Here is a 26,929-nt window from a genome sequence, read left to right as displayed (position 1 = left end):
TGATTTGGTACCTGGAGGCAAGTCAAACTGCTTCAGGACTTTTCTATGCAAACCAACTGCACTACTTATAGCAGCTTACATGAAAATAATGCAATGAGAGGAGAAGGAGGAAATACGACTTGGAGGGTTTTGCCCTGGACAACAGTGACCAAGGGGGTCAGAAAGGGTAGGTCAGTAGTTAGCTCTAACCTAGCAGAGATTTCTCTCTCTGGATTAGGATTGACCTCTTCTTGTCAGCTCACAGAAACCACTAAGCACAAACAACTCATTCCCATCTTCCCACAGTTGCTTGCCAACTGAGCAAACCCAGTGCACCATTAATAGTGAGAACTAAAATTCCTGTGAGCTGGGCAAGGCCCCCAGAAGAGACAGTAGCTGAGGAACCAGCCTAAGGCACTATAATCCTGGCAAAAACAGTTTCCAAACACACTTTACCTAGGGAACTCTCATCTATGGAGAGAGTTGTTTTATGCAATCTTTTTACAGGGAGAAACTAGATAGCAGTAGTCCCCAAAATAATTCACAGGTCTTTTAGCAGCCTCTATTACTCACTGGTGGATTGACTGCAATGTTCATTGTTTTGTTCTGTCAGGTAAATCCTTCTCTTCCAAACTGAAGAATTAACAAGGATGCATCCCAGTTTCAGAGCCTTGTTTTGTCAAGGCAACTAAAATCCTTCTAGACTCCATCAGACTTGTCTCTTGACAGACACTGGTATTTTCCCATTACCATGCAGGGCATCCTGCAGAATCCCCCAAGAACTAAATCTTGTTCAATGAGGAAAATCCAGCAGGTCAGAGATCCTGGGAGGGCAGGAAAACAGCAAAAACAGTTCAAGACTGGCACAAATGTCAGTATTTACAAAACTAGGTCTGTGCTGTAGATTGGTTCTTAGTCACTGCTTGAATGAACACTACTTACAGCATGAGAAGAGTCTACCATGTGAAAGCAGACTCTGTATTCATCGGACAGAGAATTGAAATCATTCATTCTTTTTGGTTGTTTTAGAAACTGGAATAAAAGCTCAATAAAGAGGTTAAATTTCCATAATCAGAACACATGAGGAAGTGGAAGTTATTATTTCATAAATTCATGACAGAGACATGTCAAAGATTCTTGCTTAGCTTAGGTGTTTCTGAGTAAATGATTTTCCAGCTTTTGATGTTAAATGCAGCCCTTGTTCATTATAAACCAGCACAGTTGCCTGCTCTTATTTGTCCTTTTGCTTCGCTGCTTGGTCAGCCTTCCAGCGTGCACAGAATAAACACCCAGTGAAAACTCCGTAGAAACCCGGTAATTATTTTATCTGCAAAAGCAACTCTGATGCTTTTTGAGATGGCTAAGAGATTTCCTTTGACAAATTCCATCTTTAATCAGACTTAGGCATTGCCTAAATCAGATCCTCTCAGACAGTCCTGCCCTTTCTTGACCCTAAGAGTGAAGTATTTCAATTCATTTCACCCGGATCCTGCCTCACTTAAGGCCTGGTACAGCTTTTGTTTTTGCCAGGAGGAGCAATGGATTCCTTAGAGCCATTAACATCCAGGAGAGATGCTCTCTCCTCAGCTCATGGAAAATCTCCTCAGCAAAGATACAAGCACAGAGGAACCACAAGCTGAGCTGAAAAAACTCACTGGTTTGAAGGGTGAATTTGTGACCTGTGCCAGAAACATCCATTTAAAAATCCATGTGCAGAGCAGCTCATTTCTGCTCACCTGAAAGAAAGTAGGGAGATGGATTCCAGTAGATTTTCACTTCAATCAGTATCTAGCTTTGGGTCTAGATGACCCAGGTGGGATTTGAACTTACCGGGTGTATTTATGAAGAAGAATGAGACCTCAATAACAAGCAACAGACTAGGAGAAGCAGGGAGAAGGCTTCATCTTCCTCGCTCTTCAGTGCCAGCTCTCTGATTCACACCATCTCCATTTGAACATCAGCTTTTAATATTTAATTGCAGCTTTGCCAAGGGACTTTGCCTCCTGTTTTGTAAAGAAGGGGGAGAGGAAGGAGTCACAAGCATAGTACTGAAGAGCCCCAAGGAGACTTTCAAATGGCAGATCTCAGGTGGAGGAAACCACTCTAGTATGTAAGTGATTTTACACCAAAACCCTCCCAGATGATAGAAGATGGAATGAATTAATATCAGAAAAACTCTGTAAAGTCTTAGCAACTAGGGGATGCTGTGCTGATTGCGGGAACCATTCAGGGTGGGCTGACGAGTATTTCCATCAACTACTTGTACTGTATTTAAGGGAAAGGAGAGGTATAAATGGAAAATCAGGGAACATTTCCTTCATAACAGGCTCATTATGCCATAGAATGAATCCCTCAAGGGCTGTTCACCTGGAATTGTTTAATGTTAGTTTAGCATTAGACACTACCTCGTAAATGGGAAACAATCTCTGGACTGTGGGAGATGATAGAAGCCTGTGATCTAACGAATCTATCTCCTCTCTAACATCATGGGAAATGACCTGGAGAACAAAAACAATTTCTAAAGCAACTAGTGAGAAATATATCTACCTTGATTTCAAATGTCTTGATTTCAGGTGTCTTAAAGGCATGAGAAGGGAGGCAGAGATTCATAAACTGCTGCATGACACACCTTTCCCTCCAAAAATCTGCCCCTTTTGAGTGAATCTGGAAGTGAACACTCAAACATGGGTGGACAACAGCTCTGGGCACAGCCCAACACTCAGGCCAGTGCAATAGAATTCATATATGAAATGTGTTTTTCAAGTAACATGGCTTTTAAAACAACCACTTTCCAAATCTGTGTACAAGTATCTAATAATCCCATAGCCCGAGTGTCTGTGTCATTAATTAAAGAGCAATTACACATAATGATTAGGTCCCTAGAGCTCTGTCTAAATTCAGAAAATGAACCCCAGATGACCTAATGTACTTCCAAGTGTCAGATCAGTCATTGCATACCCAGTGCCTGAGACTTCTGAGATTTCTGAAGCTTGGAAAACAAGAACATTTTTTGGCAGAAGAGGCCAAGAGGTGCTTAATTCTCCAGTTGATGCCTGAATTCAGAGCTGGTTCAGATCTATGCAGTGCTGGAAATATAAGAACATTTTAACCAATGATGCACATACAAGATTTCCATCAAATAATTTTTGAATTATTTAAAGCTAATTGTTTTTCAGGTGCTTTCCCTCTCTGTCTCAGAGATGAACTGGTTGATCTAAGAGAATGAGAAAAATGGTAGGCAGAGGTGAAAAAGACTCTTTTCTTACATTAGGTGTAACTTAATTAAAATTGTGTCTTCCTTCACCCTGTTTTTTTTTTCAAATGTGAATTTATGTGATGAGGTTTGCAGATATATCAGTGGCGACAGCATTTGTTCCACAGCCCTTTACTGATGCACCAGTCCCATGAGTGCAGATGGCTGCACTAATTCTTGGCCTCTTTTCACATCCAGCACCATAACCTTTGATCTTTCCCTTCAGTGCCAGCAGACAGAGAACATGGAAAAAGCTGAGAAGCTGATGCCAGCTCAGTCCTTTCCTGTTCTGTGCCATTCTCCAAGGAGCAGTCCAGAGTCCGGAGTAGTTCTGAGAAAATCTGTGTCTGTCTCTCAACTGGTTGCCAGGTGGGTAGTTAATCTGCAGTTGCAGTTCATCTTAGATCTGAGGGGTTACCAGGGTGGATTGTTTCTTCCTCATCTCCTTTAACAAACAAATCTCACTCAGGTAAAGTCTTTCCCAAGTACAACATCCCAGAGTGTCAGGTCTCAAGCTGGAGGCTTTTCTACCATAGTGCTCTTGGCTGTTACATATTACCAATGTATTATTAAGTCCAGGAAGACAAGTCCTGGTTTAAAAGCCAGGCACATTCAACAAACTTTCCCAAATACAATGACACAAGGAATTTGACCTTGACCGCAGTGACTGGAGCATTCCCAGATGGGTAATTAAAGCTTTTAATCTTAATAGTCTGTAAGGTGCCACAAGGGAAACCAGCAGGTGCTGGAGAGATGAGATGACGAGGAGACATCTCATCCCCTCCCGGTTTCCCTCAACTATTTTTAAACTAAAGTGTTCAAGGGAGAGTCACATTTCAGCCCAAGCCCTTTAAGGGCCTAATTTCTCTTCTGGTTACAACTTGAAACTCAGATCAGACCACAATGTTGCCAAGAGTGAGACGATTAAGATTAGCAACAGAACCTGAAGTGCGTTCCCCTCAACATAAAAGTGAAAGAGCAGCTGTCAAGACTGTCTCTTGAACTTCCCCTTGGGACAGTTTAGCTGTGAATATCTCAAGTATGGTCAGTATTCACTGTAAATACTCATCTATCTGGCAGGGTCTTTGGAGAAAATTGAAAGTACACTCCCCACAGCAAGGAAGAGAAGGAAATTCTCACTCATCATGTGTTATGTTAGGTCAGGTACTGATGTGATAGATTCTTTAGGCTAAAGTTGAATAAATAAACAATGCATTGACCTTCTGGACAATCTGACCTCAGCTACAAGCTACATATCAGCAGAGTGTAATAATCACAGAATCACAGAATCTTAAGGGTTGGAAGGGGCCTCGAAAGATCATTCAGTCCAATCCCCCTGCCAGAGCAGGCCACCTACAGTAAGTCACACAGGAACTCATCAAAGGTGGATTTTGAATGACCCCAGGTAAGGAGACTCAACGATCCATCTGGGCAGCCTGTTCCAGTGCTCCCTCACCCCTACAGGGAAGAAATTCTTCCTTATGTTTCTTTGGAACCCCTTATGTTTTAGCTTGTACCCACTGCCCCTTGTCCTATCATTGGACTTCATTGAGAACAACCTGGCTGCATCCTCCCGACACCCACCCTTTATGTACTTGTAAACTTTAATGAGATCACCCCTCAGTAATCTGTTCTCCAAGCTGAAGAGCCCCAGCTTCCTCAGCCTTTCATCATAAGGGAGATGCTCCACTCCCTTCATCATCTTTGTGGCCCTGTGCTGAACTCTCTCTAGCAGCTCCCTGTCCTTCTTGAACTGAGGGGCCCAGAACTGGACACAATATTCCAGATGCAGTCTCACAAGGGCAGAGTAGAAGGGGAGGAGAATCTCTCTCAACCTACTCACCCCAGGTCTTCTCACACACTCCAGGATGTCACTGGCCTCCTTGGCCACATTCAGCTAATATAACTTCCCCAGCACATCTTCCTGCAAATGGGAGATTGGGTGCTCGAGGGACGCATCTGCACAGAGCCTGAGAGCAGAGAGCTCAGGCTGGACCCAGTAGCACGTCACTGAACTAATCCATTAGAGCTAAAACCAGACCTTTATAGGGGATCTTCACGTCTCTCTCACTCTTCAAGATTGCTTTTGAGGTCTATTGCGTTTGATATTTTCCAGAAGGTAGGAAAAGGCAGAAAGAGCCCGGTCTAGTACGTGGAAAATTACATTCAAGCTAAAAAGAGATTAAGATGCTATCTCCTATCTTCCTTACAGGTACCAGGGCATTCTGGACTGTGAAATCAACATGTCTAAGCAAGAGCATCCCAAGGTGAGAGTCAAAGGCTCAGACCGGAGAATGTCCTAAAAACATAATGCTGCAGTTCTTGACAATTAGACACAATCAAAAACTAGCAATGTTTTTCAGAATGTAATGCTGTTCTGATGACATCTCAGGGCAGGTCAGATCCAATACTCTTTAGGATGTACAGATGAATTGACTCATATAAGATGCTCCAGAATGGGATGAAAGCTTCATATATAACATTCAGATTGCTCTATAGTGAATAAATTGCAGGAGTAGAGCTTAGGGAAGACTATCAAGAGGTGTAGGACCTGGCAGAGGATTTAGCACTGATTAGGAAATACGGGAAAGATCCAGCCTGAGGCAAAAGCTTACAAAGTCATTAAGGCACCAGACAGCTACACTGAGCTGACAGATATGGCATTGAGGAATCCCTGCCCTCCTGCACCAGCGGCTGAAGGCTTTTGGGGTTAACCTATGTGTTGCAAATGACACTAAGCACCTACAAATCTGTCTACCCTAAGGTGCAGAAATTACTTTCTTGGCACTTTTGACTATAATAGGACTTAGATATCAAGTTCATGAGCAGGTTTTTCTAGGTAGTTACATTTAGATGTCTACATTTCAGCACTTTAAACTGAATTTCCCACTCACTAGGACCTGTGACTGCTGTTCTCACAGTGCAAAGGTGCATGTCCCACCTACCAGCGTCCTTTATAACACATTTAGATTGTGAACTCTTTGGCATAAGGTGGAGTTCTTGGCTCTGTATTTGTATGTAGTGTACTGCTTTGTGATAAAGGCCTTTCATAACCTGAAATAATAATCGAAGCCAGATACTTTGGACTTCATCCAATTTCCCTGTTGAAGCCAGGGTTGATTCCCACTGAACAGAGAAAGATGAATTACACCTCATTTTTAAAGGGCAGAAACTGAACATTTTTATTTTCAGTCCCGGTTTGTAAGATGAGTGTTAAGATTTATAAAACAGGAGTTTTCCTATGAAATGATACAGAGAAGGATTTCCTGACTGTTTGGAAACACGGTGTCCTAGAGGAAGAGAATGGAAATGGGGATAAGACAAAGATCCAAGGTGAAAGACAGACAGTGATCCTATTTTCTCTACTCCAAGGCTTCATTATATGACCATGGACAGATTAGTATGCACAGGAAACAAGAAAGAATGAAACTTCTCTCACACTTCAAAAGGGGTAGAGTGTGTTTAAGCCATGTCCCTGACACTCAAGGGAACACAGAGCAGAAAATGATGGAACATTCTTTCATCCCAAGGATCTTGAAAGTCAACAGACAAGGTGCTCAGAGTAGAAAATCAGGAAATAAGAACTTCAGGTGATTTACAATTGAAGTTATATATGAGTCTATTTTTATATTTGTTTGGGTTTTTTTAGCTCATGGAAAGAAAATATCTATCACAGACTAATGTTAGTCCACTGGGGAAAAAACATGCCCCATCTCAAAGCCATCACAGTGATATATCCTGGAGCAAGACCATGGAGAATCTTCCCATCCCTACCATCAATGCTTCAGTGAGGAATCTCAAGGGACCTCTGACCAGCTTTGACACTCCAAAAGCCACTCAACAGTGTCAGACTTTACATTTTTCTCCACTCAAGACACCATCTTCCAGTGGCATTTTGAGGAAGAAGGAGGCTGATGTCAGATTCTTGACAACAATCCAACCCCTGAGCATGGAGATCAAACCCCATAAAAACCCATCCTTCTCTTCCTCTCTTCAGAGTATCCAGAGGAAGGCACAATGGAGTCCTGGCACCAGCAAGTGGAAGGATTCTCCTGCAAAGGTTAGTAGGTGCTCTTTGAAAACTCAAAGAAGTTTATTTTCTTTGGGTGTCGAGAGTCATCCTTGTAAGTGTTTGGGCTTCATGGCGGTGCTTCATCATCCGCTGATGCCAATTCCTGGACATGAGGGCTGCCCAGTACTCCCTGTCATGGGGAGTGCAGCAAAGGGCAAGACATATCATTACTGAGACACTGAAATCATTCTGAGAGGAGGTAAAGGATATGGTTGGATAAATCTAACCCTGGAGCAGCAATGGTGGCCTTAAAACCAAGAATGAGTAGAGAAAATACCACTTAGTTCTGGAAACAGGTGGGAGCCCAAAAAGCTGTGAAGCACTGTCCTTGGAGAGGACAGAGCAAACCAAGCCTGGGTTAGGTCAACAAAAGAAAAGTCCAAACCACAGACAATACATGGAATCATAGAATCATTTCAGTTGGAAAAGACCATTAAGAGTCCAACCCCTCCCCTCACCCTGCCAAGCCCACCACTAACCCATGGCCTTCAGCAGCTCAGCTACACGGCTTTGCAGTAACTCCAGGGATGGGGACTCCACCACCTCCCTGGGCAGCCTGGCACAGAGGCTGACAACCCTCTCAGGGAAAAAGTTCTTCCTCAGCTCCAATCTAAACCTCCCCTGGGGCAACTTGAGGCTACTTCACCTTGTCATATCCTTCATTACTGGAGAGAAGACCGACCCTTACCTTGCTACAACCTCCTGTCAGGGAGTTGTAGAGAGTGATCCCATCTCCCCTCAGCCTCCTCTTCTCCAGACTAAACACCCGCATTCCCTCAGCTGCTCTCCATCAGATTTGTTCTCCAGACCCTTCCCCAGCTCCAGTGCCCAGCTCTGGACACACTCCAACCCCTCAGTGTCCCTCTGGGAGTGAGGGGCCCAACTCTGAACACAGTATTTGAGGTGTGAAGCAATGCCTCCTTTGCCTCTGCAAAACTTCTGGTGCAGTTGCCTTCCCCACACTGGAGCTGGAGTTTCTCTCTGTTTCTGGGACTTGACCTGTTTGCCTGCTGTTTTCCCCATGCAGGAAGGGAAGCTGTCCAAGGACAGGCTGGCAATCCTCTCCTCAGCACCGGATAGAGCCGATGACTCAGCTACAGGCAGAAGCTGTGAGTTGGAGTTATTTTGGTTACCAATCATCATTGCTATTCCACTGCCAGCTCTAGAGTTACAACTGGGAAGAGTCTACTTGATCCTTGCCCAAAATTGTATTTCCCACATAAACCTGTAGCAGAGATTGACTGGGTGATTCTGGCTCAGGATTACATGGACACTGCCCAGGACTGGCCATGCAAGAGAGCGGCCAAGAATAGGGACTGCAGAGCAGATGACTCCACCACTGCTGCTTTCCAACCCTGAGCAATCGCATCACAGTGGGCCGTACAATCCCGGCACAGCTGGGATCTGGGCCAATGATGAGTCCATAGAGCCATGCTAACTCTCCCTATGCTGTTATCCCAGCATTTAAAAATAGCTGGTATTAAATGCCAAGGCAGAAGTACATCCATGTTTAGTTTGGGATGAGTAATGTCTCCCTGCATTTCAGGCTTGAGGATAGGAAAAGGGAGAGGTTCCTTTGTACCTAACTGATGAGTCTTGGCTGGACTCCTTTTTGAACTTGGCAGTGTTGGTGTATCAGACACAGTCATCCTTGGCTTAAGATAGGACACGTAAGTGACCCCTAATGCTATGATATCATTAGGACTAAAGCAGGTCAGGGATATTTCAAGGCGAGGCATCTATGAGAGATCCAAGCTGAAGCTTTGTATGGGAAAAAGTTGAATTCTACCAAAACTCACCATCAGGAAGGTTTTGTAAATTTGAGGCAGAGAGAAACAACCCTCCAACAATCACGTAATGAGGGGATTTCAGACTGAGGAGACCATCCTGTCTGTTTTGGGCCCGTATGAGGGATCTAAGGATACTGTATCCCAGCTATATAGGATTTGCTCTCTTTCCATTTCTTTCTTTTCTTTCCCACAAGAAAGAGGAAAAAAAAATCACACTCTTCTTGGTTTTGAGACACTGATTACCCAGCTGCATGGGAAAAGGAGTCTCTTAAATGAGCATACAGACAAATGGAGGATTTGAAGTTTCCACAGTGTTGCTGGGGTGTTCTTTTAATATCAAAGCACATGAAGTCACTGTGCTATCTTGCTAAACACAATCAGAGCTTTAGCTGCAGTGTGCCTTTTACAGCACAAGGAATATCTTTTCCCCTGGCTGGCATATGATGAATCATGGTCTATCTTAGAGCCTTACATCACTCTCCAGCCCCTGACTCAAAAGCCTTGCAATAGCAAAGACTTTGTGTCATCTCCTGCATGGCTTCTCCGGTAGCATTGGGTTTTGTGTGTTGTGGGGTCCTTCTAGGGAGGCAATAGCAGCCAGGGAGCTGGGAACACGACAGCAGCCTCTGAGGTACATGCTAGATTTTCTCAGAGACAGGAGACGTAACGTTTCCGAAAAAAGGCCTTGGACAAGTTGTCCCTATCTCCTCTGAGACAAGATATATCTGAGACAAGATATATCTGGGACTATAATTGTGATCTGCTTGGTCACTCCCATGGAGCAAAAGACATATCAGTGCCTCATGAACTTCAGCAGTGACCAGGGCAGTTCTTCAAGAGAAGTCACCTCACCATCACCCTGGGGAAACCCTACAGCCCTTTCCAGGGAGGGGACACACAGCCAATGCAGTGGTCTGAGATGTGGTGAAGGCAAAGTGTCAAGTGGTTTGAGGCCACACAACATTGTAAAGTTAAGAACAGCATGGTTCTTAGGTCTTGGATGCCATGCTGCCGTTTAATGACATCTTGACCAGCTTGAGAGTTGGGCAGAGAGAAACCTCATGAGGTTCAACAAGGACAAGTGCAGAGTCCTGCATCTGAGAAGGAACAATCCCTTGCACCAGGACAGACTAGGGGCGGCCTGCTGGAAAGCAGCTCTGCAGAGAGAGACCTGGGAGTCCCAGTTGATAACAAATTAACCATGAGCCAGCAACGTACCCTCGTGGCCAAGAAGGCCAATGGTATCCCGGGATGCATCAAGAGTGTGGGCAGCAGGTCGAGGGAGGTTCTGCTCCCTCTCTGTTCTGCCCTGGTGAGGCCTCATCTGGAGTCTTGTGTCCAGTTCTGGGCTCCCCAACTCAAGAGGCACAGGGAATTGCTGGAGAGAGTCCAGTGCAGAGGGAACTGGAACATCTCTCTTACAAGGAAAGGCTGTGGGAACTTGGGCTATTTAGTCTGAAGAGAAGGCTGAGAGAAGACATTTTCAACACTTATAAATACCTAAAGGGCAGATGTGGAGAGGAAGGGGCCAGTCTTTATCTGGTCTGTCCAGAGACAGGACAAGGAGTAATGGGCATAAGCTGGAACACAAGAAGTTCCACTTGAATAGAAGGAGAAACTTCTTTGCTGTTCAGGTGAGGGAGCTCTGGCACAGGCTGCCCAGGGAGGATGTGGAGTCTCCTTCTCAGGAGGTTTCCAAACCTACCTGGATGAGTTCCTGTTCCCCCTGTTCAAAGGGAACCTGCTTTAGCAGGGGGCTGGACTGGACAAGTTCTAGAGGTTTCTTCCAACCCCCACCATTCTGTGATTTTGTGATACGGAGGACAACAGCTCAGCAGTGTTAAAGACAATTCCGCTGACTTATCATCAAACACATGTCCATGCAACCATTCAGAAACTAATAACTACAAATGAAGTCAAAGCACCAATTGTTGTACCTCCTTCCAGACACTCTGAGACACTGCTGGAGTCCCGAGCATTGCTCAAAGGGGAAGGCTGCTACACCCCTCAGAAAAGCACATTTTCAGGCAATTAAACCAAGTGGACTACCTCCCTGCCACACTGGCGATACCAGGTCATCTGGAGGAAGTTGCCACCGGAGAGGTCACCAAGTCATTAATTAAAGAGGGTCAAGCAGCTATAGTTAGCAGTAATGAGATTAAATTGAGCAGTGGAAGACTTACACAATATAACAAAATACTTCCTAGGAAGGAAGATGGTAAATCAAGGAACAATTTTCCCCAAAGGGAAATGGTTGAAAGCTTGAATCCTTTAATATTAAAGAGAAGAAGGCATCAGCTAATCTGCTGCAGGTAGAGTCTCCTGAGTACTCTGAGTTTAAAAATTAACAACTTCTAGATGAATTTTGGCAACGAGAGAGAGGAAAATTATGGCCAAGAAAGAGGAGAGGCATGCGTGCGAGCATGCCATTCCCTCAGCTCACACACATACATATGCTTGTGCATGTATGAATTAATATAGCTCCTTTATTCAGTGATTTCAGCTGAAGGGCACACGAGGATGTTACCTCAGTGAGTGCAAAGATGAAATGCGAACCTGATGTGACTGCAAATTACAAACCATCCAGACAGCTTCTAAAATGCATTTTATTCCCTCCTCCCCCTCCCTCTTTCTATTCTGTATTCGTTTCAACCACTACCCACAGGGAGTTTTCAAAGAAAGGAGGTGAAGGAGAGGGAAGAAAATGGTAGAGTCCCCCATCCTGTGTGCAGAGATCCAGCTTTGGTTGCAAAGCTTGCCTGGCAGGGGATGGGTTTTCCCCAAACTTTCTCCTGCGAGGGAGTGCATTGCCATCTAGTGACAGCAAACCTGTCCCGCTTAGCTCCCAAAACTGATCTCTGCAGGATGCTGCTGCACAGCAGGGAAACAAGACTGTGACCCTCCACTTCTCCATGACAAGGATCTCCAGCATTCTCCCTCCTATTCAGCAGATAGGTTTGTGAGAACATCACTGTTGAACTGAAAAGATCTGAAAGGTGGGGGGAAAATACTGATTGAAAAGAACCCTCTGTGCTACAAAGGGTTCTGAGTTCAAGGCAGCTCTGGCACTTGAAATGATAGAGGCTCCTGCCTCGAAATAATCTTTAAAAGCTCATTTTTCTTTCAGTAGCTGCTTTTCATAAGCATGGCAAGCAGGAGTTGAATGTCAAGACTCCTGTAAGTGGCCTCTGCCCAGCTCTAAGTGTTTTGTGCCTCTGTGATCCAGTCAGGAGGGAATTTGAGTTGTTAAAACATAGGATCCCATCTGCCCCCTTAACTAGAACACCCCAGATTTTTTCCTGGGCGGAATAAAACGCCATCTGTCTGTCCTCATTCATTCCCTGTGACAGCTAGTAGGGGATGTTGGGATCACAGACACCTTTTTGGGGCTACAGTGGGAGCATGCAGGTGGTTATGGAGGGCAAGGGTAGTGAACAGGCTCTGCTCACACCTGTCTGAGCTCTGACAAAAACAAAACAGCCAGGCTAGTCTCACCTGGGTGTCTGTTCCTGCAAGCCCTAGTCTCTGCTTCCACCCGATCTAACCTAAAAAAAAACCATTTCCCCTGCAGAGCTCTTGTCTTGGCTCTCAGCAAGAGCCATTTCATCTCAGCTGAGGGCTCAGGGCTGCCCTCAGAACACAAATGCCCTGCACCCTAGTGTGTGCCTACCAGGCACATTCACACCACAGGATAAACACACACGTGCCTGTCATGAGCTGCTGACTGAGCAGATGACTGCCTTTTACCTTATGACTTATGTCCCTCCACCTGTACAGAATAAATGATACATCCATCCCCGGCCTGTCACTGTGTTTACTGACACCCTTGCCACTCACTTCACACCACCTGAGAAGGTGTGTGTTTGCTGATAGCCCCTGCCACTCACGGCCCCCTGACTCACAGCCTGGCTGGCAACCACAGACCCATCTATCACTCTCCTTACAACATCTCCCTCTTTCATGCTTCACATCGTGGGAAACACTCAGCACACACCACTGTGGGCTGCTTAGTGCTGCCTCACCCACAGTCATCACTCACAACATGAGATTTTCCCCTCAGCAGTAACAAGGCTGGCTGTATTTTCCCCCAAATCCAGGTGCTTAAATTTCAGCCCATTCTTATTTACCACTTTCCTCTGATCCTCATTCATGGGAGGAAGAAACAAATAACACAGAGACCACTTCAGAAGGAGAGGTGATGGTCTTCCTGGGCACCAGGCTTAACTCAGGTAGCAGGAGACTGGATGATTGTATGATCATAGGATCATGGAATCATCTGAGTTGGAAGGGACTTCTTAAGATCTTGCAGCCCAACCCCCTGCTAAAGCAGGTTCCCCTTGATCAAGAGGCACAGGAACATTCCCAGGTGGGTTTGGAAACGTCCAGAGAAGGAGACTCCACACCCTCCCAGGGCAGCCTGTGCCAAGGCTCCCTCACTCTTACAGTAAAGAAGAAACTGAGGTATGGTAGGGAGGAGCTGGGCACTTCCAGGAGCCCCAGTGAAAGCTGATGGTGATCTGCAGCTGATGTGGTGTGATTTATGTGATGTTAGCGAGGAAACCTCACCACACGCTGAACTGCAGCCTGTTTAATGTGTAGCATTCTCTCCATGGAGTGATACCTGCACATCCATAGGGAAAAGAAAGGACAGCAGTGCCTCCAAACACCCTTGTAAAACTCCAGCAAAGATATTCAAGAGGAGAGTACCAAAAAAACTTAAACATCTCAAATTGGAAAGTCACCAGTGATGAGTTGCTTAGGGAACTTTGGAGCAAAGAGCATGGGGCTTCTTTGGGGACCAGGATTGTGCTTCACCTACTCAGCACAATGCTGCTGAGATTTTTACTGACCAAAGAGCTCAGCCGAAACAGAGATGTCCCTGTGCTGCTCAGTGTACAAACAGATTGCAGAGAGGCTGAAACACCTTACGGAAGTACCTCTACCCTGCATTTCTGACAGTGCATTTGGGCATAGGAAGGCTAAGACAGCTTCTTGGCTGGAAGATAAACTAGGTAAAATTTTTGCCCTGAGACCACCTGGTCACAGTTCACATCCCTGCATCTCCCCATCACTACAGTCCCTGACTGTCTAGCACTGAGTGCTGTGGGCCTTGGGCATGGCCTGGGAGGGTACAAGCAGGGTGGGTATGTGTCTCTTGCAGCCTTCACCTTATGTTTTATGATCCTAAGTCCTTCTGAGGGTTTTATCTCAGGTGATGTTTACTTGTGGTCATGTCCTTGGCAGTCTACATCTCCTGTCATTGTCATGTGATGATTTATACTCAAGCATTGATACTCAAACCTTGTCATGTGATGTTTTACTCAACTCATTCAGAAAAGTAATCTATAAGGAGAGAATAGCTGGATGTGATTCAAACTTTACAAGGTGTCTCAGCCATATCTGTATCTCAGTCTGATAAAGGTGAACTGTTAAAATAAGCCCCAGGGCCACTGGTTATGTTTGTATTTGTAAATCAACGTGGCCAGGCCAGGGTCCTCAGCTCTGGCACACAGCTCTACCCACTACTAAAATGGTAAAAGCAGCACTCATTGCCCAGCTGAGCTTGGAGGGCATCGAGTGCTCCCTGGTGCTGAGTTCTTTATTGTTATTCCTCTCAAAACACCACACAGAGCAGCTCCCTCTGGCACTACATTGCAAAGAGAAGGAATACAAGCATAGGGATGATTCTCAGTTGACCATAAAGCAGACAGCTCGGTTGTCCTTGTCATACACACTTCCCCTCACTTTCCTAAATTAGGGTTTTTTCTTTCTTGGCTCTAAAATACTGGAACTGGTGAGGAAACAGAACCAGCAAACGTAATTAATTCCTGTCACCTTTCCAGCTTTTCCCTTAAAACTTTGGCTGTGACCAGAGGTGCAAGGGGCCAGACTGTGCAGATCACAGCCTGAGGACATGACAGTGGGTCAGGGAAATGCCTCTTTCCCATTGCACAACTTTCCTGTCCCATACTGCATTACACCCAGGGTATTTTGAACGAATAAGTACTGAAAATAAGCCAGGCCCACAGACTTTCCCAGCCTCCATGTAGGAATCCTAAAACTCATGATTGACTCAGCCTGGTGGAAGAGCAATTTCACTCTTCCCTAAAAATAGACCAAGTGGTTCATCCTCTCAACATAGCCCAGTGTTGGGTGATAAAACCAGCTGCCAGAGACCCCTGGGAGGCAGTGAGCAGGACCGAGCCTGTGGGGAGCAGAGCAGAGCTCCTGGTGGGATACACTAAGGGTTGCCCAGACGGGAGTTTCACATAGATTTTCTACTGGGGCTGTCTACACTGTGACACAGCTGTTGGGACTACTGAGATCTCCCTGTAAGTAATTCGGGGGTAGATTAGAGCGGGGTGAAGTGTTGCATGAATATGAACCTCAGACGGGTGCTAAAACACAGGGGAAATGAGGATGCTTAGTGCCTTGTGCTATGAAAGCAGCGTTGCAGCTCATGGAAAGCCATGGATTTTATTTTGTTGACCCAGAGCTTTATAAATCCCACTCTGCTGCAGAATATGGTGCCTTCAGTCTGGTTCAGCACTGTCTGCTTGGGTGCTTGAGCGTGTTTAAGGAAGAAACAGAGCATTGTACATGTGTGCCTCTCCTCTGTCGTGAAAAATTGAAGTTTTGAAGCTTAAATTCGTGGGGCTAGATTGTCTACTCTCTCCTCAAAAAACTTGCTGTTTACCATGACTCTGGTCATTGTGACCAGCAATAGGGGAATTAATCTGTACAGGTTCTGGTTGATCTGGATGGATGCTGAGGGTAGAGGGGACATCTTCCAGATCACAGCTGTGTTCAGGACTAGGAGGCGGTAGGAAGAAAAATGTGGACTATTGGAGGGAAAATAGCTTTGCTTCATCTTAAATCCTTCGTGAAAAGCAGGCAGAGCAGGATTAGTTCAGGAAGGAATTTATTTCCCTCCCTCCTATCTCAGTTACCAGGGAGGGCTGAGAAATATGTTCATGAACCTGAGCCAAATAAAGGCCTTCAGAAGCCTGTTGGGCTAGCAGCATTAATATGGCCATACTACTCTCTATTTGTGCTCAAGTATGGAAAATAACTCTCTAAGAGCAGAAACCAATCCCTATGTGTGTGAGAGTGAGTGTGTGTATACCTGATTATCTGTTTTCTTAAGACTTTTAGCTCTAAGGTCTGGGTCAAGGCCAGCAGAACAGAGGCTGGACTCCAGGTCCAGGTCCCAGTGCTACCTCTTAGTCACTGTGTGAAGGGCTTAACCCCAACAACCTGAGCTGAAAGCAGCATTTTTCTGCTTGTGCATTTAATGGTGGTTAACATCTCTTCTGAGATGTTCATCTTTTTGATTGTTGAGAGAATAACAGAAACTCTTTAACTTTCCCTAGTTCCCTCCAGGTCTCCAGTTTTCACTCAAATCTTTGGTGGAAAATATGTGAAGTAGATTCAGAATTTGATTAGAAAATTGGGATCTAGGGGAAGAGAGGTAGAGTTGATACTTCAGGTAAAGAAATCACTTGATGAGAACAAACAAATGATGAAAATGTGTTCTCATCCAGACAAAGTGGTAGATAATCAACTAGTGGCAACGAAGAGATCCAGCATGAGTGGAAGTTTGTGGGAACATCCTACAAAAGCTGTTTTCAGCCCTTCGGTAGATTTTGCAGGATACAAAATCTTCCTTTTGAAGAGAAACCAGGCAATGATGCCCTAACCCTGTTACTAGGAGATAAAAATCCTTCTTTGTCACCAGCAAAACTCACAGGTCTGGGTCTGAACACAGTGGCAGGAACCTCTGTGTTATGTACTGCACAACCTAGCATTTTATTCTTTTAAAAAGTCAACAATTTCTCTCCTCTCCCATATTCTTACTGGCAATTTGCCTTATTCAGAGACATATGGAAGTTCCAGGAAAACTCAGTACGTACAAATGGGTTGGTGTTTTCTCTTTAAAGGATACTGTTAAATTTTGGGGAGACTATGGCTGTTTCTTCCAAAACATTATAGAGTTTTCTTGGCTGTCAGTGATAAAGAGCTGACAGCAGCATGGAAATACCATAATAAGAATAGAAAGCAAAGACAGGGCCTCAACAGCTCCTCAGAGCCATGTGGTATCTGTGCAATGTCCCTGACAGGGCATGCACCATGGCAGGGCAAAGATACGCCTAAAGATGCACATCACAGCCCTGATCCCTGCTGCGCTCTGCATCCCAGTGGGATGGGCAGCCAGTGATGCTCTCAGGGCTCATGCCTGTGCAGACATTCCCCAGGTATCTCTTGGTGATGGTTAGAGAAGGCTTCCCTTAAAAGGTCTGGTATTTGTGGCACGCAGAGGAGCCCTCTCCCCAGGCAGATGTTATTCCGGTGAGTAGATGGGTTTTGCCTCCCCTAGGGAAAGAGATTTTAGAGGGAAGCAAGCTCCTGTCACAGTCATCCTGCCTTGCAGTCTGCAAGGGCTGAGATGCTGCTCCATGGGAGAAGGCAGATCACACAGAGGACACGGAGTCTGGCAGAGGGCTTAGGGATAAAAATAATCCTGCTGCCAGCCAGCGCTCAGGGACAGGTGAAAGAGAGAAACAGGGAAATAAAAACAGCTCTCATTGGGTGTAAAGCAGGGCTGCTTGTCACCATTTCAGTGAAAAAAAAAACAAAAATAAAAACAACTGTATAAATAAGAGATAAAGTGTTGCTGTAGGGTAGAAGAATGCAGCATGAGCAGGGTACGATACAGGATCCTCTGGATGCTGAGAACCCAGAAACAGCCTGGGGGAGCGATTTATTCAACATGTCTGCTCAGCCTTTATTAACCCTTTGCAAATAGCAGAGCAACACAGGGGAGGAGGTGATGCTGAGCAAACAGTCTGGGGCTGCATCTGTCTCCTCTAAGCACTCAGTATCCTAAAAATGGGGAGAGCTGACCCGGCTGATGTTGACGGCTCTTTCTGAGGAAAGACAGTCCCACAGCAGCTGGCCCACTAGGGAAAGCCACAGCCCCACACAGCAATGCCACTTGCAGCTGTCTCTCACCAGAGCTTCTTGGCACTTTTTGATACCAGGAATAGAGTCCTCCACATTCCTGGATTTTTGCAGAGCCCAGAAATAGCCCTGAGCTGCCTCAGGGCAGATACTCAGCTCTGCCTGAGGCTAAATTATCCCATATCTCCAGAGCTGTTTAAATTACCTGGGGACTGTGATGTTGCTCCTGCAAAGGAAAGTCCAACTGACACTGAGGAATCCAAAATATTTGCATAAGTGACTAAAGATCAGATTCACTTGAGAGGTGATGGAAATGCTAAAGAGATCTTGAAATGATAAAGAGATTTTGAAGCTCAAGTACAGGAAACAAGACACTGTTCAGTAGCTGTTTTTCCCTTCACTACCCTCCCATCCCCTCAGATTTGTAAATGCAACTTTATACAGGTGCAAGGTGTTAGTTGTCTGACTATAATTCAGTAGACATTCCTAAAGCATGAAATTGTATTTTGAGTCTCATTTAAACACAACTGCTCTTTAGTAACTTTTTTATTAGTTTGTTTAGTGCCTTCATCTGGTTGTATTGGTTTTTTTAGCCCATTTCCCACCCCAGAATTCACACATTATCTCTATGCACCAGAGCTGCTCAAGTGATTGTGACATATGCTTTGCAGATAGCACAAAATCTTTCTCAAACCCTCTTAAAAGAAAAAACTTAATAAATTTTTTCAATGTGCATTAGTCATTACATTTATGATCTATGCCAGAGATGCACCCTTCTTCCAAATCAGGGTTCCGCTTTACATGATGCTGTTCGCATTTCTTTGAATCAGAAAAAAAGTAATGTTAAATTGTATGATTTTGTTAGTTATTTAACTGCAGTCAGTGATGTTCTTACTCCTGAGTTAGCTAGGCGGGCATTTGAAAATCTCATTTCTCACTTTTAAAGGTCAATTCCTAGCCCATGCAGTTACAACAAAAAGGTAACTTGGACCAAAATAGTGAAAAAAAAGAGATGAATTCTTTAAAAAAAAAACCAAAACCACAAAAAAACCCAACAAACAAACATGTTTACGGTTGCCACTCTCTCACTTAATTGGCCAATCCATGGCAAAATGAAAAAGCTTGACTTTCAAATCCTCGTTGTGCTTTGTAGAACTGAAAATGAGGGAAAACTCCACAGTTTGCAAACGGATCATAGTGTAATCTGGGGGTCAGGAGGGTGTACCTGTGAGGATAAGCAGGATATTTTAGAGCATCACTGGTCCTCTTTACTAGAGGCTGCCTAAAATCCTGTTGATACTCCCTTCTGTAGCTTTGTCCCATCCTTTTTCCCCTTTGGAAAAAACAGCACATGATATTTTAATATGCACTAAAGCCCCAAGACTGGGTCATAAGGCCAATGGGAAATAGCCAGAAATACTCTCCCCTCCCCAAATCCTCACTGTCTCGGGAATCCCTTCCCCACACCCTCTTCCTTGCAGCATCCCAGGACCACTCACCCTTTGGTAGCCTCCAAAGTGGGGCAGCAAGGAGCCTGCCTTCCCCCACCACCTTCGGCACACATCTCCTCTGGCAGAGCTTCCCCATGGAGCAGGGCTGCCAGCACAAAGGTTGGATACAGAGATTTAAACCTTTCCCCGCTGACTGAGCATCCCCAATGGGCTGCCAGGCTCCTGGATTAAGCAGCAGCACTGGTTTCCCAGTCAGGTTTTATGGGTGCTTACCCATGTGTGCAAATTCCCCCAGCCCAAGCATGGAGCAGTGCTGGTGTTTTTAGGAGCCCCTTTTGTCAGGGAACCCACTCTCTGTGGGGCAAAGCTGGGAGGATGATGGTTTAGGTGTAATTCAGCACATTCAGATCCCACATCCAGGAAGAGAGAAACTTAGAAATGGAGTCTCCATCTGCAGGAACGGGCTTCCAGCTTCAGGAGGGGGACAGTGAGTTGCTGAGGTCTCATCAACACACACTCCAGGGACAAGCAGATGGGAATGGGGACACAAGTCCAGCCACAGTATCTGAGGCAGAGGACTGAGCTGGTAGTGACCACCCAATTGGGAGTCACACAGGACTCATCCTAGGCAGGGAAGAATAGCAGAAATGGCCCCAAGTTCTTAGAAAACAGACAGCCTGGAGCTTGTTTGTTTGGAGAACAAGTCTGATGGGAAGCAGCTGAGGAACCTGTGGTATGTTTAGTCAGGAGGAGGCTAAAGGAAGACATGATCACTCTCTACAACACCCTGATAGGAGGTTGTAATGAGGTAGAGGTCAGTCTTCTCTCCAGTAATTAATAGGACAAGAGAAAATTAGCCCCAGGGGAGGTTTAGATTGGAGATTAGGAGAGGGTTTTTAGGCACTGCCCCAGGCTTCCCAGGGAGGTGGTGGAGTCCCCATCCCTGGAGATGTTGTAAAGCCATGTAGCTGAGGTGCTGAGGGCCATGGGTTAGTGGTGGGCTTGGCAGGGTGAGGGGAGGGGTTGGACTTGATGATCTTAAAGGTGTTTTCCAATCATAAAGATCCCATGATATTATGATGCTATAACAGTTCTGTGCTCCAGGGCACAGGACACACCAGGTCCAGCAACTGTTGTGGCAAACCCAAAGTTGATCTGCAGGGAAGAAGTGTCAGGCAGGCATTGAGCAGGTGATGGAGGATGACAGATGCAGCTGGCTGGGATGCGGTGCTCTACAGAGCACCCCTCACTCAGTGAACAACAGAGAGGGACGGGACTGGCACAACTTGAACCACTGGGCTATCCCTTTCCCTCTGGTTCATGCCAGGCATCTGAGAGCCCCAGGGTGATCTCAGACCCCATTATACAACCCCTGGTTCACAGACTGCTGTGGGGCACCCACGACGACACAAAGGGCTTTGCTTAGCAGCTGTGTTTGCTCAGGGCAGCTGATTTTGGGAGCAAAGCTGATGACATGTGGTTGGCCAGGCGACACGGCAGACTGGTGCTGAGCTTGCAGCTTCCTTTTTTAATAGGTGACTCAGGCACTCTGTAGCTCATTGGGGTCAGTGGTGCAAGCTGGGCTGCAAAGGAGTGCCAGCAGCAGAGGTGGTGGACACCAACAGGTGGGTAATAATTTGTCTGTAGGTTAAAGCAGTTTAAACAGAAAGCAGAGTAAGCTGGAGCTGCTATATGTTACTGGAGAAATGGGGTTTTCTCAGGGGAAGGGGGGTCTGCTCATGATTTGTTTTCCACTTGTTAGCTGGCTGTCAGATGTGATACAATTACGGTTCAAGAGTTCTGTAATATCTTTGGCAGGAGACAGAGCAGTTGAGTGATTTATGGGCACTAACTGAAGAGGAAATGAATGAATTTCTAGACATATTTAAGAATCTTTTTCTCCTTTTTGCTTTGCCTCTTCCTCCCGTGTCTAGAAAGATAGGGACACAAAAGAATAAGAGGAATGATTTTCCCTCATTGCAAGTTTCCAGATCCCACAGCTCTCCCTGCAGTGCAGCTTATGGGGCAGAGAGGCTGTAAACTGAGCTGCATATATGTGGGGTGAGGGAAGAGCTAAAGAAACCCCGACAGCTGCTCCCTATGGACAGTCCTAACACTGCAGCCCCTCATGAAATGTGCAGATTCATCTGGCGCCAGACTCTGGCATGAAGGACATTTTGTCGACAAACCCCAGCAGGGAGGAGCATTTCCCATAACCTTCACTTATCCACAGTGCTAGCCACAGAATGGGAGGGGAGGATGGGCTTTTTGGGAGTTCTTTTCATTTATTTTAGCTTACAGGAGATTCTTTAAGTATCAGGTTTTAAATCCCTGGGGTTGCAGTCAGTACTGGTCAATCAGCACTGTGTGGGATGCATTACTCAGCACTGGGATGGATGCCGAATGTGCCAACAGAGACCTTTGGCCCATCAAGGCAGAACAGTGGAGCCCAGCACAGTTCTTGAACTGGACTTCCATCCCCTCCACCTCATAGACAACAAATATCACCCTAAGCCCTGTCTGCATAACACCCTTTGGCTTTGCTTTAGCATCCCCAGCTGGGATGTTCCTCCCTCCCTCCCGCGGAATGCTGTGCAGCAGCACCATCCTCACAACTCCTGACACGTCCTCTTGGATGCAGTGAGCTGCACACACGTGACAGCTTGGCTTTCTCATAAGTGGAATGAACTGTTTTTCTTTTGCTCTTATCTATAATTATCAATTTAGAGGGTTGGGGCAGCCTGTTTGGTCGGGCAAAGCTGTGTGCAGCAGCCAGGCTTTCTGCAAAGCAGTCAGTGGGTTTAAGCAACCCCTGAGGCAGGCAGTTTTGTGATGAGTGATGAGCAGAGGGTTGAGCACAGCATGTGCTCTGCAAAAAAAAAATGTCAAGAGGGAGAAGAAAAAAAAAAGAAAAAAAGAAATTAAAAAAGAAAACAAATAGAGACAGCAGTAAGGAAAAGGTTTCAACAAAAGCCTGGTGTCTAATTGCATCTGCCATTAAAACAGAAGCCCTGGAGCCATTCATTCATTCAAGCTAACAGATGAAGGACTAGGCAGCACTGAGGCTGTGCTATTTTCTACTGCATGGGCTGGAAAACTTCCTTCAGCTACATTATTTGTTCTTGACTGGAGGGACACATTTCTGTTCTCAATCCAGGGGCCAATACATGCTATATCAGCTCAGCAGTAATATTCATAGCCTGAAGTGGGAAGGGATGATAACACCTTGCCAGCTCAGCTCTAGGATATGCTTTTGCACTTAGCACCAAAATGGTTAAACATAGCAATGTTCATGTCAGCGTCACTGCCTTGCCAGGAAGTGGTCCCATCTCCTAGAGGTAGTTTTTAAGATATTTTTTTTCTGCACAGCCTTGCCCTGCCAAGGGCTTGAGTTCATTTTCCCAACCAGAAAGGCTGCAAATCTCTGTTTGGTTTAGTTTTTGCTTTAAAACTAGCACAGCTGACTTTCTCCAGTTCTCCCCATTGCTCCTACAAGCGAGGCTTAAGCCAAACCTCACTTTCCACAAGATAGAAAGCTTCTGTTTTACAGACTGATTGGACCCCTTTTGCCTTTCCAATGGGTAATTCAGCAATATAGGAGAAAAGAAAGAGACTCCCAGACAAGATTTTACAAAGTCTTCTTCAAAGCGTTCTGCAACTAATTTAACACATTGCAATGTTCTTCTCACAGGATACAGCTGTAATAAGGAAAGAGCATTATACCAGTGGTACCTTCACTGGCAATTACTTTGTTTTCCATTTTTACAGAGTAAGCCCCTTTGAATGTGTGCTCCCAGACTTCAAATGAAGGGAGAAGCCCACTGCAGCAGAGGTGCTTGTGTTAACAGATATCATCAGCAGCTCCCGTAAAAGCAATCTCTCAGTGATGCAGAAATGCTCCCCATTTCCAAGGAGCTGTTTATCTCAAAAAGCCAAGGGTCTGGTAAAAGTTTGAGGTCTCTTGAGCGGCCTGGGGGAAAGTGGTGGTGACAGGTGGTTGCAACCTTTCAGCCTATTTAAATCTGTCCCAGCAGTGCCACTGTCTCCCCTGCAGATGAGTAATTCATTTTTTATGCAGGTTTAAAGTTGTGGACAGCAGAAATCAGGGAGAGAGATCCTGTATTGACATGGTGGCTTAGCAAAAGAAAACCAAAAAGCTTTAAGGAAATATCTTCTTCTGGTTCTTCCCCTGATGTCCTAGTGACTTCTGGCAATACTGTGCAGCTAAAGCTGTATTGCGTCCCACTGCTGCCTCATGCATCCAGCTTCATTTCTACGTAAAGATACCAGAGCATGTGCAGGAGCAGCTGGAACCAAAGACAAAAGAAACCTTGTGGGTTGGCACCTTCCCACAGCAAACTGGTCAATGTCTGACAAGCTCACTGGGGTCTCTCTGCTCTTATCTTCATGTTTTTTTTGTGCATGTTTGTCCCCATAGGAACCAGTATTTTACTCAAAGCGCCAGCTCCTGGAATCTTGTTAGAGTGTAACTTCAGCTGTCCGTGCTTTAAAATGTAAACAGGAGTAAATCTCCTTTAGTATTTTAGAGAAAAACCTGAAAACTTGAACTCAAAATGCAGAAAACAAATAAAAAGATTGGTTAATTTTGTTAGTTATAAAATTTGATGCTTTAGAGACTGAGATTTGAGGTCAAAGTGTGCTAGAATTGCTGCAGTGCTTCTAATGTGCACATATTAAAAAGTCCATCATCCCTTTCCTGGCTGTGCAATAGCTGGATTTGTGGAGAGGGCACCCAATTGTTCAAATAGAAAGCATTGCCAATAGCACACTAAATCCAAATGCAGCAGTCTAAGTCTGCAGATAAAAGGAGAACATTCTCGTGTTTCTGTGGTGTTAACAGAGAAATTACATCCCTGACTAACCTGGGGGACTGAGATGCATCATATAGGTGTAAAGCTCTATGGTGGAAGATGGAGAGGGCCATCCTGCTCACACCTAGCAAAGTGATGCAAAAAATATTCTTAGCCAAAATTTGGGGTTGCCCTTTTCTTTGAAAGCTGGGCCCATCTGCATTAGAGTCATTAATTTTGACACAAATCTCTCCCTGGTGACAGAGGTGGGTCTGAGCCTCAGAGTCAGGGGAAAGTCCAAGAACTCTTTACTGGGCCTGCACTGCAGCCCCATTCCCCTGTTACCAAGCAAAAGCAACTCCTCATATAACCTTTACACAGGTGAGAATGAGAGATCATGACCTGAGTATGATCCAAAAGCTCATGACAGCTCCAACCATCCAGTCCCTCTGTGAACTCTTCAGGAGGTCTTGCTAATAGATCATCTCATCCCAGAGTGGCCATTTCTCCATGGCCATTTCTCCATGACCCAGACAGGGACAACCTCAGCTGCAGTTGTCTCCATGAGAGGCATTTGAATAAAGGTAGGAGGAATGCTGAGTATATTCCATATCTCGGCAATGCCATGCTGAGCCCTACAGCAGCTTATGCCAAAGACTTCTTGCTACCTCCTTGGGCAAGTCTTGTAGCTTCTTCTTCTCTCCATTCCCAAAAATAATCTCCCAGGGGAGAAGTAAAGATAAATGGGTATAACTACCTGTAAGGAAGGCCAAGAGGGTAGCCACAGAGCAAAAGAAGTGGGAATTGATTTAAGTTGAATATGCATAGCTCTTTCATGTTCTCTGACTCTCTCATGTTTCATGATGGCTTTGTCCAGGGTTGCAGGAATGGGTGAGGGCTCTGTGTCCCACTGGCAGGATGGTGGCATCAGGTCACTGCCCAATCTGTTACTCTGATCCAGGCTCAAAGTCTATTTCAGCCATCAGAGAGGTAGAAATGACTACATTTTCTCCTTGAACTAAAAAAGCATGCTATTAAGATTTGAGGACTCAGAGTGTGTGCTTTGGGGGAGATGGGTGTGCAGATAGTGCCTAGCAGAGCCCTTGGTACACAGCACTGACACTCCAGGCCAAGTCCTTGCCTCTTTGGCACATAGCTCACCACGCACATCTCTCCCTCTTTCAGATGAGAGGACGCGGTCATTTTTAGACATATCAGCCAACACTCGCCGCATACCTCACCAAGGACGAGTGAGGTCCTCTGCACCCTCCGTGAAGGAGCTGTCAGCTCGCTATCTCTCACAGACAGCTGCCACTGCTCAGGCCGGCAGCCCCGCACAGCTGGTAAGCACTGAGCCGCTCTTCTTCCCCTCACTCACACATCACCAATGGCATCCCAGCAATGTCCCAGCCCAGCAAGGCCTTGGGAGAGGGTGAGAGAAAACATGTCGGGTTTCATACACTTGGAGAAACACAGCACTTGGTTTGCTAAAAAAAGACCATCTCTCCCTTGTTTGCAAGTATTGTATAAACATTATCAGAGGTACTGATCTTAAAGGTCTTTCCCAACCAAAATTACTCTGTGGTTCTATGTATTGATGTATAAGCTGGGTATAAACACACACACACACACACACATATGTACACACATTATATTCACATATGCACATCTACGTGCAGTTCATTCATTCATGAGACTTCCACTTTATTTGCATGGATATAACTACACATTCATATCCATGGGGGAAACAGTAAGCACACAATGACACATACATCTCCATCCTCTACCCATTCCAACACGCACATATATATATGTTTATATGTGTCACACTTGGGCACAACTTTACAGCTGTGTTCCTCTGTTTATAGCCCTTGGTCTGGGATCCAGGGATTTCATCACCCAGTCCAGAATGATCCTTGGGTCATAGGATAATTCTGGTTATAAGGGTTCTAAGGCACTGAACTACATTTTTGCCCTTTCCCCAGCCTCACTGGTGATCCAGGGGTAAGGTGAGACGAGATTTCACATATGGCCTTACCTGCAGGCACATTTGTGCTCCCTTTTCCTCTCAATCTTTTGCTGCATCCCTGTACAGCCATGCAGTCTCTCAAGCTTGTATTGGAGCTCTGTACTGGAAAACTCCAGATTGAAGCGGTCTCGGTTGAAAATAAATGAGCAGAGACTGTCATTGGAAAATTACAACTTCTTAGAAGTCTAAGGAAAAAAAAAAAGCAATTTCAGACCAATGAATTACACAATCCATAATGCAATTACAAATGTAGATCCAGTTTACTTTTTAAAGATTGAAGTATTTTTGGAGAAATCAGTGCTTATATTGTCTTTCCTTCAACTCTGTTTGGGGTTCTGTTTGTTGACTGAGACTTTTGGAAATAAATATTTCTGCTCCATCTGGAATAAGACTGGTTTTTCTAACTGTGCAGAACTGCCAGTGAACAAAAAAATATAAAAAACCCTCACCTGTAAGAGTTGTGAGGTCTGTGAAGTTGAGATATAGATACATGGGTAGGTATACAGGTAACAAGTCTTGGTGTCAATTGTCCTCATGTTTTTTCCAGAGTGCTGTGAAGGACAACTCTATTCACTCTCCCCAC

General features: G+C 45.3%; 1 long non-coding RNA gene across 1 annotated transcript; it reads right to left on the bottom strand.

Annotated features, from left to right (window-relative positions):
- Positions 1-1,820: 1,820 nt before the first annotated feature.
- LOC133625518 (uncharacterized) lies at positions 1,821-26,916 on the bottom strand. Its single transcript, XR_009818802.1, has 3 exons — positions 26,796-26,916; positions 26,356-26,531; positions 1,821-1,982 (listed from the first exon to the last, which is right to left on the bottom strand). It is a non-coding gene; the product is annotated as an uncharacterized LOC133625518 (long non-coding RNA).
- Between the last annotated feature and the right edge of the window lie 13 nt (positions 26,917-26,929).

The sequence above is a fragment of the Colius striatus genome, chromosome 5 (genome assembly GCF_028858725.1).
Source record: "Colius striatus isolate bColStr4 chromosome 5, bColStr4.1.hap1, whole genome shotgun sequence".
In the NCBI taxonomy this organism is placed as follows: domain Eukaryota; kingdom Metazoa; phylum Chordata; class Aves; order Coliiformes; family Coliidae; genus Colius; species Colius striatus.
This window is presented reverse-complemented; position numbering and strand designations above follow the sequence as displayed.